Raw genomic sequence first — 18,715 nt, 5'->3', positions numbered from 1 at the left:
CCCCAGATATGTATAAAATTATCACCGTAAAATGCTAAGTATATTTCCTCTAGAAATTTGGGAGGTGGTATAGAGGCAGTAAACCTCAATTTCACACATACATACAAAAATGTGACTACAGCTGATTGACTGATTGATTGATAGATTGACTGGAGGTGGGGGGGTGTTAATCCTCACCCGAGGATATTTTTCTATTGATTTTTAGGGAGAGTGGAAGAGAGAGGAAAAGACAGAAAGAAACATCAATGTGAGAGAAACACATCTATTGGTTGCCTTCTGCACACATGCCCTTGACCAGAATCGAACCCAGGATCCTTTGGTCTGCAGGCTGACAGTCTATCTACTGAGCCAAACAGGCTAGGGTGTGACTACAGCTGATTTACACAATAAGTCAGATGTGTGATAATTCTAAGGTTATATGTTGGAAAGGTGCCTATTGTTCCCTGAAGTATGGAAACAAAGGAGGAGGTTCTTCAGTTGTTAGTGACAAGTGGAAGAGGAGAGGAGAGGAGAGGAGAGGAGAGGAGAGGAGAGGAGAGGAGAGGAGAGGAGAGGAGAGGAGAGGAGGGGAGGGGAGGGGAGGGGAGGGGAGGGGAGGGGAGGGGAGGGGAGGAGAGGAGAGGAGAGAAGAGAAGAGAAGAGAAGAGAAGAGAAGAGAAGAGAAGAGAAGAGAAGAGAAGAGAAGAGAAAAAAAGAAAAGAAAAAATGACACCTAATTAACAGGAGGTAACAAAATTGAAAGTTGAGAAAATAAAATGTGTAATGTCCATTTTATTTACTTTATTTATTTATTTATTTATTTATTTATTTATTTATTTTAGTCTCTCAGAGGTTGGAAGATTCTATACTTTCAATTATTGCTACCAGTTTTCATGTCATATTTTAAAAATCATTAGATGGTAGATGATGTCAACAAGATGGTGGACTAAAAAATCCCACACTCTCTTATGGAAATATCAAATTAACAACTAGATATTCACTAAAATTACTTCATAGGAGATCTATAAACCAGTCAAAGATCTATGACAACCAAGTGATCACATTGAAAACAGTAGAAGCAAAGAAACCATCAACAAAACAACAAGAAAGCCCACTGCATGGGAGAACATATTTGCCAATGTTATCACCGATAAGGGTTTATCTCCAACATTTACAAGGAACTCATACAACTTAACAAAAGGAAGATAAACAACCCAATCAAAAAATGGGCAAAGGACCTAAATAGATAATTTTCGAAAGAGGACATAAGGAAGGCCAAGAGACATATGAAAACATGCTCAAATCATCGGAGAGATGTAAATTAAAATGACAATGCGGTACCATCGCACACCTGTCAGAATGGCTATCATCAACAAATCAACAAATGAAAAGTGGTGGTGAGGATGTGGAGAAAAGGGAACCCTTGTGCATTGCTGGTGGGAATGCAGACTGGTGCAGCCACTGTGGAGAACAGTATGGAGTTTCCTCAAAAAACTAAAAATGGAACCCCCATTTGACCCAGTGATCCCACTTCTAGGAATATATCCCAAGAAACTAGAAGCACCAATCAGAAAGGATATATGTACCCCTATGTTCATAGCGGCACAATTTACCATAGCTAAGATTTGGAAATAGCCTAAGTGCCCATCAGCAGATGAGTGGATTAAATACCTGTGGTACATCTACACAATGAATACTACGCTGTGGTAAAAAAGACGGAATTCTTACCATTTGCAATAGCATGGATGGAACTGGAGAGCGTTATGCTACGTGAAATAAGCCAGTCAGAGAAAGATAAATATCACATGATCTCACTCACTTATGGAATATAATGAACAAAATAAACTGATGAACAAAAACAGATCCAGAGACAGAGAAGCATCGATCAGACAATCCAAACCTCAGAGGGAAGGCAGGGGAGAGTAGGGATAAGGGGGAGAGATCAACCAAAAGACTTGTATGCATGCATATAAGCCTAACCAATGGACACAGACACCAGGGTGGGTGAGGGCATGAGTGAAGGGTGGAGGGGCAATGGGGCCATAAGGACACATATGTAATACCTTAATCAATAATAAATAAATAAATAAATAAATAAATAAATAAATAAATAAGAAAGAAAGAAAGAAAACAGTAGAAGCAGTGTGAAAAGTTTTTTCAAGTTTTAGTCTGCTCATAGGCTGCTTGGATGACGGTTTCTGTCTTGCCTGACTTGATGCTCAATTGAGAAGCAGAAGAAAATGTTTGCTTTCAATCTGGAAATCGTGGCATATAGAAACTGCAGGGGGACTATAGACCTGTAGATGCCTGGAGGCAAAAGATTATAGATAATCTATGGTGAGACATTTGGGACACTAAGACTTTTAAAAGCAGCTGGGAGATAAAAATATAAAAATAGCACAGCCACAGACCCATAGAGGAAACATACCCAGAAAAGACTAAAGAAGAGCAAGAAGAGCTTAAGCCTTCACCCTGGGCTGATCCAAAGGGTCTAAAGAATACCAAAAAAAAAAAGTAAGTCTGCAAAGATTGGGAGAGGTGGCCATTTTTCACATGCACAATTTTCAACATAATACTATAAGACATACAGAGAAACAAGGATCCACAGCCAATTCAAAGGAACGAAATAAATCCCTAGAGATTGTTCCCAAAGGAATATATGCATTGAACTTACTAGACAAATATTTTTAAAAACTGTGTTAAATATGCTTAAAGAAATTAAAGAATACATGGACAAAGAACTAAAGGAATTCAGAAAAATGATATATGAACAAAATGAAAATATCAACTAATAAAAATAGTAAAGAATAAAAAAATTCTAAAGCTGAAAAATAACAACTGAATGGAAAAATTTGCTAGAGGGGTTCAAACAGGGAGAAAAAAGAATCAGTGAAACTGAAGATATTGAAAATTATGGATTCTGAAGGGTAAAAAAGACTAAAGAAAAGTGAACAGAGCCGAAAGGACATGTGATAAACCATCAAGTGAACCAAAATAAGCATTATGGAAGTTCAAGAGGAAGAGAGAAAGTTATTGAAGAAAGAATGACAGAAAACTTTTCAAATTTAAGATAATACAAAATTTGAATATAATCTCTAAATAATAAATCGAAGAGACCATACACTCTGATTGTTCAAAGACAAAGAGGAAGTAATGAAAGCAACAAGAGAAAAGTGACTCATCATGTACAAAGAATTCCCAATAGAAATATGAGTGAATTTCCCAGCAGAAACCTTACAGGCCAGAAAGCAGTGGGATGATATACAGGGTTGGGAAAAAGTAGGTTTACAGTTTTTTGTATAGAAAATAATATAATACTTAATAAAAAATAATATAAGAATAAACTGTTTCGCATACTCACAATTGTAAACCTACTTTTGCTCCACCCTGTATTTAAAGCACTGAAAGAAGTAAACTGACAACTGAAAATTCTACATCTAGCAAATATGTAAGTCAATAATAAGGGAGAAATTAAGACATTTCCAAACAAACATATATGAAGGAGTTCATTACCAACAGACCTACAAGAGGGCAAATGCTAAAGGGAATCCTTAAGTTGAAATGAGAGGACACTAAGCAGTAACTCAAAGCCATATGAAAATATAAAGTTCTCAGGTAAAAGTAAATACATGGGCAAATGTAAAAGAAAAAAGTAGCATAGTAATTTTTGTTTCTAACCCCACTTTCTATTTTCTATAAGATTTAAAAGGCAAAGCCATGAAAATAATTATAAATCTATGTAATTGGATATACAATATGTAAAGATGTAATTTGTGACATCAACAAGCTTAAGTGGTGAGGGGGGAGCAGAGTTGTCAAGGAGTAGTGCTTATGCATGCATTTGAAGTTACTTTGGTATTAATTTAATAAGGTAAAGAGTCATAAATTTAGAATATATTTGTAATTTTCCTTATGGTAACCATAAATGAAATATCTATAGAATATAAACAAAAGGAAATAAGAAAACAATAAAAATTTATCACGATGAAAAATCAACAAAAGACAAATGAAGGCAGTAATGGAGAAAATGAGGGACAGAAAACTATAACAGGCATATAAAATAAAAAATAAAATGGTAAAAGTGTTACTACTAATTGCTTCAACTGTAAATGAATTAAATACCCTATTCAAAAGACATAGATTGGCAGAATGTATTAATAAACAGAATACAAGTATATGTTGTCTAAAAAAGTGATTTTAGATATAAGTTCATGCAGAGGTTATGATTGCTTCATATATTTTAGATATAAGTTCATGCAGAAAGGCAAAAATAGAGTCCTGCAATAATAGTAGGAAACTTAAATACCTCTCTTAAAACTAGAACAGACAAGCCGAAACCGGTTTGGCTCAGTGGATAGAGCATCGGCCTGCGGACTGAAAGGTCCCAGGTTCGATTCTGGTCAAGGGCATGTACCTTGGTTGCGGGCACATCCCCAGTAGGGGGTGGGGGGTGTGCAGGAGGCAGCTGATCGATGCTTCTCTCTCATCAATGTTTCTAACTGTCTATCCCTCTCTCTTCCTCTCTGTAAAAAATCAATAAAATATATTTTTAATTAAAAAAAAACTAGAACAGACAAAATCAATGAGGAAATAGAGGATTTGAACAACATTCTAGATTAATTGAACCCACCAGATATATACAGAACACTCCACTCAACAATAGCTGAATGCATATTTTTCTCAGGTGCACATGAAACACTCTCCATGATAGACCATAGGTTAGGCCATAAAATATGTCTTAATAAATATATAAATACTGAATCATACAAAGTATATTTTCTGATCACAATAGATAAAACTAGAAATTAGCAGAAGGAAAACTGATAAATTCCACAAATATATGGCAATAAAATGATACGCTTTTAAACAACCAATGGTTCATAGATTCACAAATCTTTGGATTTTTCACAAAAAAAAATAGATAATATCTTGAGGCAGATCAATGTGAAAACACAACATACTAAAATTTATGGGATGCAGCAATGTCAGCACTGAGCCGGAAATTTATAGTTTTAAATGTTTTATTAAAAAGAAAACACCTTTGAATCAGCATCCTAACTTTATACCTTAAGAAGCTAGAAAAAGAATAACAAACTAAACCCAATGTTAGCAGAAAGATGTAAATAATAAATATTAGAACAGAAATAAAAGAAATAGAGAATATCAAAACAAGAAAAAGCTGGACTCACTAAGAAAAAAAGAGATAAGATATAAATAACAAAAATCAGAAAGGAAATAGTGAACATTACTTCTGATTTTACATAAATAAAATGGATTGTAAGAGATTACTATGAACAGCCATAACCCAACAAATTGAATAGCCTAGACAAAATGTTTAAATTCCTGGAAACACACTATCTGCAAAGATATGAAGAAACAGAAAATATAAATGTACCTATAACTAGCAAGGAGATTTAAACTGTAATCAAAAACCTTCCAACAAAGGGAAGTCCAGGAGCAGATGGCTACACTGATGAATTCTACCAATTATTTAAAGGATTAACAGCATTCTTCAAACTCTTCCAAAAATTTTAAGAGGATAGAAGACTTTCTTATGCCTTCTATGTAGCCAGCATAAGCCTAATACCAAAGTCAGTCAAAGGCACTACCTAATACCAAAATCAGTCAAAGGCACTACAAAAGAAAGGAAGGAAGGAAGGAAGGAAGGAAGGAAGGAAGGGAGGGAGGGAGGGAGGGAGGGAGCGAGGGAGGGAGGGAGACTACAGACCAATATCTTTTATGAATATTGATGTAAAAATCTGGGAGATTTCAGGTTTCCAGTTCACTATGTAAGAAGCTTGAAAGTTGCCACTCTTCCCTTACAACAGTAAAAGCTGAACAAACTTCAAAATCAATAGGAAGTTCACATCCAAACATTTCCCCCATGTGGCTCAATGGTTGAGTGACAACCTATGAACCAGGAGGTCACAGTTTGATTCCCAGTCAGGGCAGATGCCAGGGTTGCAGGCTTCATCCCCAGCAAGGACATGCAGGAGGCAGCCAAATAATAATCTCTCTCATTATTGCTGTTTCTTTCTCCCTCTCCCTTTCCCTTCCTCGCTGAAATCAATACAAATATATTTAAAAAACAAAATAAAAAATCACCACTTACCAGCACAGAAACCAACAAATGGAAAGATCTGATGGAAAAGTGCTGGGGTAAGAAAACATGAACTGTAATTGATAAATTGTTCGCGATTCAGTGTGGACATGTCTGAGAGATAAGAACTTCAGGTGAAGCGAGGCATCAGCAGTCCCCAACTCCTGAGAGTTTTACTACCTAGTGCTCTACCAGGTTATCACGCTGAATACTGGAGAAAAATCCTTTAGTGCTTTTGGCAAGGGAATGAAAAAAGAATCATCATGAAAAATGCTAGAGAGTTCTATAATTCTTATCAAGGTTTGCTCACAGTATAAATTATTTCACCAGAGACTAACCTGCTTGGGTTTTTTTCACAGGCTAAATAACATGGCAGAGTAGAAATGCCAAATTCAAGCAGGCTTTGGCCTTCCATGGAAGAAAGGAAATACTAAGCTCTAGCCTCATTTAGCCTTTCACATAAGAGAAAGGAAATACTGAACTCCAACCACTCCAGCCCTCCAGTCCCACCTAAGGTAGTGGTGAGGAGACTAAGAAGCACATATCAAGTTCACAATCTATAGGTACAAGCTCACTAAAACACTAAGACCTAAACAGAACTATATTGCCCTAGCCGGTGCTCAGTGGTTAGAGCATTGGCCCACAGACTGAATGTCTTGGGTTCAATTCCAATCAAGGGCATATACAGTACTTTAGTTGCAGGCTCGATCTCCCTCTGGCCTTGGTTGGGAGTGTGCAGAAGGCAACCAATAAATGTGTCTCTCACACATCAATGCTTCTCTGTCTCTCCCCCTTCCTTCCACTCTCTCTAAAAAATCAATAGAAAAAAATATCCTCCAGTGAGGATTAACAGAAAAATAAAATAACCAGAAATATATATATCCTACCTAATAAAATGGTAATATGCAAATTACCATCACTCCGCTATACCCACAATTGGGCCATTGGGAAGCTGGGGGCAGGACTCAGGGTGGCTGATTGGGCTGGCAGGGGGCGGGGACTCACGTTCCTCCTGCCGGCCCCAACGGCCGGCGCTGCGGGAGGACCCATGGGGCCAGCCGAAGGCGCTGGTGGTGGAACTCGGGGTGGCTGATTGCGTGGCTGCCGGCACCAGTTTTCCGCCATCACCAGTTTTCCTCTGGCCACCCGCGGATCGGAGTGCCTCCCGCCAGCGCGATCAGCCACCCCGAGTTTCTCCAGCATCCCCAGTGGGGTGGAGGAACTCGGGGTGGCCGATCTCGCTGGTGGGAGGCACTCCGATCCGCGGGTGGCCTTAGGAAAACTGGTGCTGGCGGAAAACTGGTGCCGGCAGCCAGGTGAAGGAAGGTCTTTTGCACGATAGAATTATAAGACTGGGAAGTTGAAACAACTATGATTGATATGCCTAGGGCTCTAATGCAAAAAGTAGACAGCATGCAAGAACAGATGAGTAATATAAGTAGAGAAATGGAAAGTCTAAGAAAAAAACACTAGAGGTCAAAAACACTATAATGGAAATAAAATATGTCTTTGTTGGGATATCAAAGAGAGGACATGGCTGAGGAAAGAATCTCTGAGATATGTCAATAGAAATCTCCAAAACTAAAAGGTGGGCTTTCAGTCAAGATGGTGGCAGAGTAGGTAAATGCAGTAATTGCATCCTCCCACAACCTCACCAAAATTACAACTTCAGAACAACCATCATTCAGAACTTTCTGAAATCTAGCTGAACAGAAGTTCTATAACTAAGGATATACAGAAATCACATTGAGACTGGAAGGAGAGGGAGAGACACTGAACAGACTGGTCACATATCCATATGTGGCAGATAAAATCGGGAGAGATATCTCAGTTGCAGGGGTTCCCCCTGAGGAGCAATGATCCCAGACCCACAGCAGCCCAGGGCTCTAATGTCAGGAAGAGAAGTCCCCCATAACTTCAAGCTGTAAAAACCAGCAGGGACTGTGGCTTAGTGAGACAATGGGCTGCTGAAGTCCCAGGTGGTCCTCTTAAAAAGCCCATGCTCTGACCTACTCAGACTCACACACTCTGAGCTCCAGCACTGGGGCAGCAGCTCAAAAGGTGCCAGGGACATACTGGCCTCAGGTTAAAATCTGGAGGGGCAGCTTTCTCCAAGACAGAAGTGGTGGTAGAGGCCATTGTTCCCTTGCTAAGCTCTCCCCCTACAGAGCTGGCAGCAGGCACCATCAACCTGGCTCACACTATTCACCTTGCCCTAATGATTCCCTGAGACCTCACCCTGAAGAAGGACAGTAAGAGTCTAAGAAAATCCAAACAACTTGGGCAGTTTGCAGCCAGCTTGTGAATTGCAAGGCCTTATCTTCCTTAACCAAGCAAACTTAAGAGCAAATGATTTATACCCTCCTCCCTAACCAGAAATTACATAGTTTAAATCACTCTGGCCTGAGGAAATAGATAACAAAGGCCCAATTTAATGCCATTTGTGCCAGCTAAACAAGGACAGCTGAAGTTGGAGAACAAATAACAAAAACCTCATTAATGCCAGACAGACCTAAGATAAAAGTAAGACAGTGAAATGGACCAAAGAATAACCCAAAACTCCCCTATACACTCATTTGAATGCATCAGCATATTAAAAATGCACCTGGAAAGCTGATGGATATTCTACTGAAACCCTCCCCTAAGATTCTTGCCTGCAGGGGGAAAAAATGGATTAAAAAGCCCTCAGGGCAAAGACTCAATGGGGGCTTGCTCTAGACCATGCCCACATCCTTTCCTGGGGATGAACTTTTTATTTCTTCCTGAATTCTAAGGGTCCCCACAAGACTTGCAGCCTTAGGAGTGGTGGGCAGTGGCAGGTTGACCAGGGCTCACCCTCTGATCCTGTCTCCAAGGGCCCCTTTTTCTCTGAGCTAACAGCAGCTCCACCTTGGCTCACTTCTCTCCTATAACATTTCTAGAGAGCCAAAGCAGAACACTGCCTACAGTTTCCCCTGTTCTTTATTCTATCCTAATTTCTTTCTTTGTTTCATTGTCCCCAACATTAATAAACATACTATCAAACCTATCTGGATTCATGTTGCAAAATCTTTCCTACATGAAGTAAAGAACTCACACATTACAGGTCAGCCTGAGGCAGACCTGTTCTGGCCGGCCCCTGTCCAGTAATAGCCCCACTCAACTTGTGGACTCAACCAAGCTGTTTCTAGTGTCTTTTCCATACAAATGGACTGTCTTGTCTCATGCTAAAAATTTCCTAAAATCTCTAAAATAAGCAGCATCTGGCTTAGGCATACCCCAGACCTCTTACTACGTGGCCCCAGCCTGGCACTAGTGACAGCCAGCCTTGGTTCACAGCTTGGCCTCTTCTGGGCACCTTCAAGCCCAGCACAAGTAGCAATCATCTGAAGATCTCTTTGTAGCTCAGGCTGGCTGGCCTAGGCCAAGGCATAGGTGGCAGCTGACCTTGGCCTACACCTATGAGAAGCCCCAGAGTCAGTGCCCCCAGTAGACAACTTCTGACCATATTGAAGTTGTCTTCATCCAACCACCTTCACAAATGACACATTCAAGGGGCAAACTTGAGCATTGGAACCCTGTTGAAGTGACTCCTACTCCATGGAGTGGGCCCTGAACAGCAGCTCCTCCATTATGGTTGCAGCCCATCCTCAAAGCTGATTGGCTGGAGGGTCAGCCAATCATGTACCAATAGCAATCAAGGCTCAACTACAACAGGAGGGAGCATGCAGTTCACATGGGCAAAGGGTGTGCACCTGGAATGCCCAGTTCAGGTGACCAGGGAGACTGTGCCACTAGTCCCTATGTAGCACCTACTATATAAGGTCATCCTACCAAGACTGGGAGACATAGCAGCTCTACCTAGTATACAGAAGCAAACACAGGGAGGCAGCCAAAATGAGGAGAGAAAAAAACATGTCCCACATGAAAGAACAGAACAAAACTCCAGAAAAAGAACTAAACAAAATGGAAACAAGCAATGTACAAGATGCAGAGTTCAAAACACTGGTTATAATGATGCTTGATGAACTTAGGGGAAAAGTAGAGGAACTTAGTGAGAACTTCAACAGAGAAATAGGAAACATAAAAAAGAACCAGTAATAAATGAAGAATGCATGAATTGAAATGAAGAATACATTACAGGCTATCAGCAGTGGAGTAGATGAAGCCGAATATCAAATAAGAGATTTGTAAGATAATGAAGCAGTAAATACCCAATCAGAACAGCAAAAAGAAAAAGAATCCAAAAAATGAGGATAGTTTAAGGAGCCTTTGGGACAACTTCAAGTTTACCAACATTTGCATCATGGGGGTGCCAGAAGAAGAAAAGAGAGAGCAAGAAATTTGAGACCTATTTGAAGAAATAATGATGGAAAACTTCTGTAACCTGGTGACGGAAATAAACATTTTAGTTCAGGAAGTGCTGAGTCCCAAACAAGATAAACCCAAAGAGGCCCACATCAGGACACATCATAATTAAAATGCAAAAAGTTAAAGACAAAGAGAGAATCTTAAAAGCAGCAAGAGAAAAGCAGCTAATTACCGATGAGGGAGCTCCCATAAGACTATCAGCTGATTTCTCAACAGAAACTTTGCAGGCCTGAAGGGAGTGACATGAAATATTCAAAGTGATGAAAAGGACCTACAACCAAGATTACTCTACCCAGCAAAGTTACTGTTTAGAATTGAAGGATAGATAAAGAGCTTCCCAGACGAGAAAATGTTAAAGGGGTTCATCACCACCAAATCAGTACTACAGGAAATGTTAACGGGACTTTTTTTAAGAAAAAAAAAAGAGAGAGACATGAATAATAAAATGGCAATAAATAAATTTCTATCAGTAACTATTTTAAATGCAAATGGATTAAATGCTCCAATCAAGAGGTATACATTGACTTAATGATAACAAAATAAAACCCTTACATATGCTATCTACAAGAGATTCATTTCACATCAGAAGACACACAGAGGCTGAAAGTAAAGGGATGGAAAAAGATATTTTATGAAAATGGAAACAAACAAAAAAACTGGGGTAGCAATACTTATACCAGACAAAATAGACTTTAAAACAAAGACTATATAAAGACAAAGAGGGTTCCAGCAATTATACTTCTAGGTATTTATTAAAGAAAACACTAAATCTAAAAGACATATACATCTATATGTTTGTTGCAGCGTTATTTGCAATAGCCAAGATATGGAAGCAACCCAAGTTCTCATCAATAGATGAATGGATAAAGAAGTGGTGCATATATACAATGGAATATGATTCAGTTATAATAAATAATTATACCCTCTTACCCTCTAGGTTCCTCCATCAGCAACAACATGGAGGAACCTAGAGGGTAAGAGGGTATTGTGCTGGGTGAAATAAGTTAGATAGAAAGACAAATGCCAGATGATTTCACTTATATATGGAATCTAAAACATAAAATAAACAAACAGAAACAGACTCGTACATAGAGAACATTTTGACAATTGCCAGATTTGTGGTGGTGGGGGGGTAAAAAGGTGACAGGATTAAGAAGTACAAATTGGTAGTTATAAAATAGTCACGGGCTTGTAAAGTACAGCATAGGGAATATAGTCAACAATATTGTGATAACTAGGTATGATGTCAGATGGGTACTAGATTTATTGGGGTGATCACTTCATAAGTTATATATTTATATATAATAATGAGGTTGTACATCTGAAACTAATATAATATTGTACACCAAATGTAACTGAAAAAATTAAAGTGAAAGATATTAAATGTAAAGAGAAAAAAAACTGATAAAAATACCAGAATAGAGTACCAATGACTGAGAGACAACTACAAAAGGTGTAACATTCATAATGGGAATACCAGAATAAGAGAGAGGAGGAGGAGGAGGCTACAGGAGGAGGAGTAAGAGATGAGGGGAGAAAGGGGAGAAGGAGAAATATTTGCAGCAATAAGAACTAATATTTTTCCCCAACTTAATATCAGACATGAATTCAAGATCCAGGAAGCTCAGGGAACTACAAGCATGATACATGCTTATCTTAGCACTTTTACATTAATTTCTGTGGGTATTTGATTAATATCTGTCTCTCATGCTTGAATACATATTCCATGTGAGCAAAGACTTCATTTTTTGCACATAATCATGTTCCCAGAATACATAACAGTGCCTAACCTTTGCTTGGGTATATAATAAATACTTATTGAATAAATAAATCTTTAAGCTTTGAACTCATAATTGGGAAGTAAGTTTGGTATGAAAAGTTTATACATGTAATTCCTCTCCATCCTATCTACTAGTATATGAAGATGAGTTATTCCCCAAGAAGTTAGTGACCTGCAGTTTGACACTCATCTTGAGATTATCCTAACTTTTTCTTTTTTTAGTTCAGTGTCATCTTGTACATTTACCCGAATTTCTTGAATATTTCTAACTTGTTTAGTACAATGTTTCCTGTATCTGTTAGTTTTCATGAATACTATTCCAAACATAGTGTTCAATTCCTTGGGTGGAAAATATGAAATACTTTATGCTCATAAGTCAACCAGTAGAGGTAGAAAGATTGCAGGGCTGGGGATGAAGGTGAGGGAATGGAAGAGTTTCTCTTTGGACTCAAACTGTGGATTTTAGGTATTAGTTTCAAATGAGTTTACTTAACTCCTGAATCTGTTTCTGCATTTCCAAAAGTATTAGAAACACCTAAAGCCCAAAATATTGTGAGAATTATTTGGTGAAATGTCTGTTGAATTACTTTTTAAACTGTTCAGTAACACAAATTTACATAATTATCTAAATTCTATAGGGTTGGAGTGAATCCTAAAATAGGAATGGGAGCATGGAGGAGGTCTCTGACAAAGTCTTATAATTTGTGGGTAACTACTTTTTACGGTACATTTCTATCTTGTTTTTTAACTTGTTTTTTTAAATGAATAATGGAGTAGTTGCAGTAGAGACAAACATATCTTTAAAAAGAAGAAAGAGAAGAGGGAAGAGCACTTTTAAAATACTGCATTTAACCAGCCAATTCGGTGTCTGTACTTCTCTACCATGTTTCAGCTACCTGGAAATCCTGAACTCACCCGATCTGGCTCTTACACGCGCCTGGTTAACTTCAGGTGGGATTATGCGTCATCAAATTGTGACGTAGTTCTCCTACGTACATGCTCAATTGTGAGGTCATGTGCCCTCCAGTATATAAGGCGGGACGCTGAAACGTATCCCAGTAGCACCAGGCAGTGTAGGAAGACCAGCACACTGGCCGGGGGCTTCTGGAGTTCCCCTGAGTGCCTGAGAAGAGAGAGAGAAGAGGACGAAGAGGAGCCATGAGTATCCTGTTGCTCCTAATTGGTGGTGTTTTGTTCACCTATGTGTTTCTTTCCTGGAAAAACCGGCTTCAGGTAAAGTGTGTAAGAGAGATTGTAAAGAGATGAAACTAGGTGAATACATGGATGTGGTGGGTGGGGGTGGGAGTTGTATAAGAAAGTAGGAAGATAGTAAAATGGTACAATAAGGGTAAGGGAAGGTCACCTCATTCCCCTTATTCTCTTGATAGAGCCCCAGATGTTTATTCTTTACCCCCAAACTTGTCTCATCTTGACCAGTGACTTGACAGCTGTGATCTGTTGTTAAAAAAAAAAAAAGTCACTAAGTGATATGGTCAGCTTTTACCCGCTTGAAAGTACAACTTGAAGTGTCCACTCTCCATCACTACCTCCTGTTTTAGGAATCTGTACCTTCTCTCTTCTCTGTTTTTTACTGCCCCTGTTTTCCTCTTCCTCCCTGTATTTTCCTTTTCAGCCATCTTTATGAGAACTTTAGGGGCATTCACAAATAATTCAAGCCAAAATGTGATATTCCTGGTGATATTTAAAGTTGCAAATGAAGTACTTTTAGGTAAGGGTCAGACTGAGTCCAAATACAGACCTACTGGAGTGCCCAAGAAATGTAGAGCAAGGATATGGCATTTTAGCATTAAAAAGGCACTTTCATATATTTCCCCCCTCAGTCTGTGTTTGGTAATAGCATATTTTCAAATCAATGTAATAATTCAACAGGTTCTTAATTTCTAATTCTTAGGGGAGCACAGGCAGTTGATTTTACTAACCAAGACTAAGCAAGTTGTTATTTGGTATTATTTGTAAATTGCTAAATTCAATAAACTACATATGTGTGATTTCCTCCTCTTACAGAGAAACATTAGTGAAATGTCATCATCAGATTCAACTGTTTATGTACTAGTAAGATCATCCTCTTCTACATGGTCAACTAAGCGCAATACTGTTAACAGTCTTACAGTCAGCAGCCTCTCTCGGGATATGTTAATTAATTCCCCACAATCAGTTGTCATCCAGAAACAAATCCTGGTAAATCTCAGGATGGTGGAGTACAAGCTTGTTGAATTGGAACATTCCCTAGTTACTAAGGATGTAAATGGTGCATTAGTTGACCCTAATTCCACTGGCATGTGTATGGAATGTATTGACTATGAAGTCAATCATTAAAGGCACTTTGAGTGGATTCATTTGATTTTGTGTGTTTATACCAAATAGTTTATTTTTAAAAGAGGAGGAGATGCCAAATAAGATACAAAATCCAGATATTTATCAATTTGCTTACTCACATGTAAAGAATTGATTAGAAGTTGCTAATATACGTATATTTAACTGGGGAAGGAATGAAAGCACAATAAAGAAGGAAAGTTATCTAGTTAAGATATAGTGATTTTAAATTTCACTTGAGTGAAAAATGGTTTTCTCTAATAGTTTACAATACAGCACCACACATGTCTCCAAGTATGCATTAAAGTAAATGAATTTGATGGAACACTTTCCATTAATGCATAATACTATTTTTGTGTGAAATCTGTGTAATAATAATAATAAGCTGTCACTGAGCACACAGGCACTCTGTTAAGATCTGTGCTTTACACCTTTGTGAAAAAAGTCAGACACACTCTTAGTTACTCTTTGTTGTAGTGGGATCGGGCCTAAACGGGCAGTCGGACATCCCTCTCACAATTCAGGACTGCTATCTCCCAACTGCTTGCCTGCCTGCTTTCCTGATTGCCCCTTACCGCTTCTGCCTGCCAGCCTGATCACCCCCTAACCACTCCCCTGCCAGCCTATTGATGTCTAACTGCTCCCCTGCCAGCCTGTTTGCCCCCAACTTCCCTCCTCTGCTGGCATGGTCACCCATAACTGCCCTCCCCTGCAGGCTTGATTGCCCCCAACTGCCCTCCCTTGCAGGCCTGATCCCTCCCAACTGCCCTCCCCTGCTGGCCTGAACACCCACAACTGCCCTCCCTTGCAGGCCTGGTCCCTCCTAACTTCCCTCCCCTGCTGACCATCTTGTGGTAGCCATCTTGTGTCCACATGGGGGCAGGATCTTTGACCACATGGGGGCAGCCATCTTGTGTGTTGGAGTGATGGTCAATCTGCATATTACTCTTTTATTAGACAGGATAGAGGCCTGGTGCATGGGTGGGGGCCAGCTGGTTTGCCCTGAAGGGTGTCCCGGACCAGGGTGGGGGTTCCTTTGGGGCGTGGGGCAGCCTGGGCAAGAGGCCTGTGGTGGTTTGCAGGCCAGCCATGCCCCCGGCAGCCCAAGTGGAGGCCGTGGTATCTGGGATTTATTTATCTTCTACAATTGAAACTTTGTAGCCTGGAGTGGAGCCAAACCTTCTGCTCACTCCATGGCAGCAGCCATTTCTGTTGTGATTTATTTATCTTCTATAATTGAAAGTTTGTAGCCTTAAATGAAGGCTAAAGCAGGCCAGGGCTGCAGAAGCTTGGCTTCCTCCATCGCCGGGGGAAACCCTAGCCTCCTGCTTTCTCCAGTTCCGTGGCTGCTGCCATTTTTGTTGGGATTTATTTATCTTCTGTAATTGAAACTTTGTAGCCTTAAGTGGAGGCCTGGGCCAGCCGGGGTGTGTGGAAAGCTTGGCTTCCTCCATCGCCGGGCAAACCCAAGCCTCCCTCCTGCTCTCTCAATGGCCGTAGCCATCTTGGTTGGGTTAATTTGCATACTTGCTCCTGATTGGCTTGTGGGCATAGCTTGTAGGCGTGGCTTGTGGGTGTAGCAGAGTGATGGTTAATTTGCATATTACTCTTTTATTAGATAGGATTTCCTTAGAAATGTACCTAAATCTTTCCTGAATTGCAAAAATCACCTATAGAAAATAGCATGCATTTTTATATTTGATTAAAAAAATCCACACCTCAAATAGCATCTACACTAATAAAAGAAAAGGATGCAAATTGACCGTACCTTCGTGACACCCACCAACCAATCAGGAGTGAGTATGCAAATTAACCCAGCAAATATGGCGGGTTAATTTGCATACGTAGGCAGCGAGTGGCCGGGGCGGGATGCTTGTGTTGTCTCCATGTCGACGACGCAGGTGTTCCACACCGCCCCAGCCACTGCAGGCCTCTGTGCAGCATGGGAAGACAGAAAGGCAGCTCTAGCCATAGCAAAGGCCCATTCTTGCACGAATCTTCATACATCGGGCCTCTAGTCAAAATATAATGGCAGAATGCCTGTGGTATAATATGGATTAAAATTAAGGAAAAACGTATTTTAAGCTCTAGTCACCTGTCTATTTCATATAATACTTTATAAAATCCAGTGTAACTGAGACTTAACAATCTATGGAAATTCACTAATAGCATTTGACCTACCTATCCTCAAAGAAAACCCTCAAAATATCTAAGATGAGTTTATCTTATATGTATGTACATAACTCACTGAGATCATTCAATTACAGGCGTACCTACTTACCTACCTTCATGCCCATTCCTCTCAAAATAAATTATTAGTATAAATTTAAAAATGCTTTAATCCCTTATTCCTATAATCTCCAATCTAAAGGAATTTAAAATGTATAAGAAATTAAAGTTTAAAATTATTCCTTTTATTTATTAACTTGCCAAGAGGAAAAGCTTGCTGTGGTATGTGTGGTTCTTAAACTTTTGAGTCAAAAATCCCTTTGATATTCTGTTGAAGATTATGGATACTTTCCTTAGAAAAATGCATGCACACATACACATAGAAAAATATTGCATATAATTTTACTTAGATGGTAGGCAGTTAGACAGACATGATCAGAGCAAGGACGATGGGCCAGGTACAGAAGGGCACCAGGGTGGGAAGCCCTAGGTGCCTAGCAAAGGACAATTGTAGAGTGGGACCTCACCCCCAGGGTGACCTTTCCTTCCCTAGCATATTGCTGGTCTTGCAGTTTGGACCCCCTGACCTTTCTTCCCTAGAGGTAACATCTAGGCCTCAGTTGCATTTCAGCTTCAAGCCCAGAAAAGCAGCAAAACCAGACAAGTGGCCCCATGGCTGACCTCAGGACCAGCTTCATTGGATAATGACCCCTTGCCTTGGTGCCAATCAATCAATAAGTGGAGACCTAGACCCTGAAAAGACATACCTGGAAAACTGCTAATTATTCTGTTAAGATCTTCCCTTGGGACCTCCCCTAAAATCTCCAGCCTTAAAACCTTTAGGATGAAGACCCAGTGCACTCTCCCTCCCAGGAGCACTCCCTGCCTTCCCCTCTCCTTTCCCTGTCCCCAGGCACTTACCATTAGCTCCCTCACTCCCAAACTCCAAGGGCCCTTCCTTTACCTCTATAACTTGTTTCATAAGCCCATTTCTCCTACAAATTACTTCTTCCACTTCTGTGATTTTATAAATAAATAAATAAGTATTGGCTCTGAATTCTTTCCTAGCCAGAACTCAAGTACCAAGGTTGCTGAATCCAAGTCCAGCGTGACCCCCACCAGTCTAACACCTGGTGCTTTTCCTGCTGCCTTCCATATGTTCTCTGAAGCCCAGGTTAAAAACTTTAAGAAGAGTTGAAAAATTTCTTACATATTTAGGCAATGTTCATCATGCTAGGCTGTGATGTTTCAACCAATTGTCAATAATATGTAATCTCTGTAAAAAACTATGAATGATGTCATATGTTTTCATTATCTTCTGTAAGGAAACTGGGACATAGGACTTTCTAATTTGGTTTCTTTCATTCTTGACAAGTTTACCAAATTTATCTCCTATAAGGATGTAAATAAGTTATTACCTGTAAGTAGTAACATTCAAATAAGACAAAATCATTCTACTTGATCTATTAACATTATAATTACAACATAAGTTTTTAAATTTGATTGAAGCCATTTCCTCATTCATATTTTGTTCTATGTTCTATTTGAAATTACACCTAGATTTCAGAGAGTACAATGAACTACTCTTAATTTTCTAAAATAGTAGAAATTAGATGGTTCATGTTTTTCTTCCAAATATAACCTAAGAAAGAGATTATATGGGGAAGGAAGTACTTAAAGATTCTGGTTTCTATTGTCTAGATGTATCACTTACTGTACATAGGATCCTTATTTTTCTGTCTTATTTTATGATCCTATTTAATAAATAGGTAATATGCAAATTGACCCTCACGCCCTTGCATCACAAGATGGCTGCCCCACATTGTCACAAGATGGCCAGCAGGGGAGGACAGTTGGGGGCAACCAGGCCTGCAGGGGAAGGCAGTTGGGGGTGATCAGGCCAGCAGGGGAGTGGTTAGGTGTCAATCAGGCCGGCAGGGGAGTGGTTAGGGGGTGATCAGGCTGGCAGGCAGAGTAGTTAGGGGTAATCAGGCAGCCAGCAG

This window comes from Cnephaeus nilssonii (assembly GCF_951640355.1).
Source record: "Cnephaeus nilssonii genome assembly, chromosome: X".
Classification (NCBI taxonomy): domain Eukaryota; kingdom Metazoa; phylum Chordata; class Mammalia; order Chiroptera; family Vespertilionidae; genus Cnephaeus; species Cnephaeus nilssonii.
The sequence above is the reverse complement of the archived record's forward strand: the minus strand, read 5'-3'. Positions refer to the sequence as shown.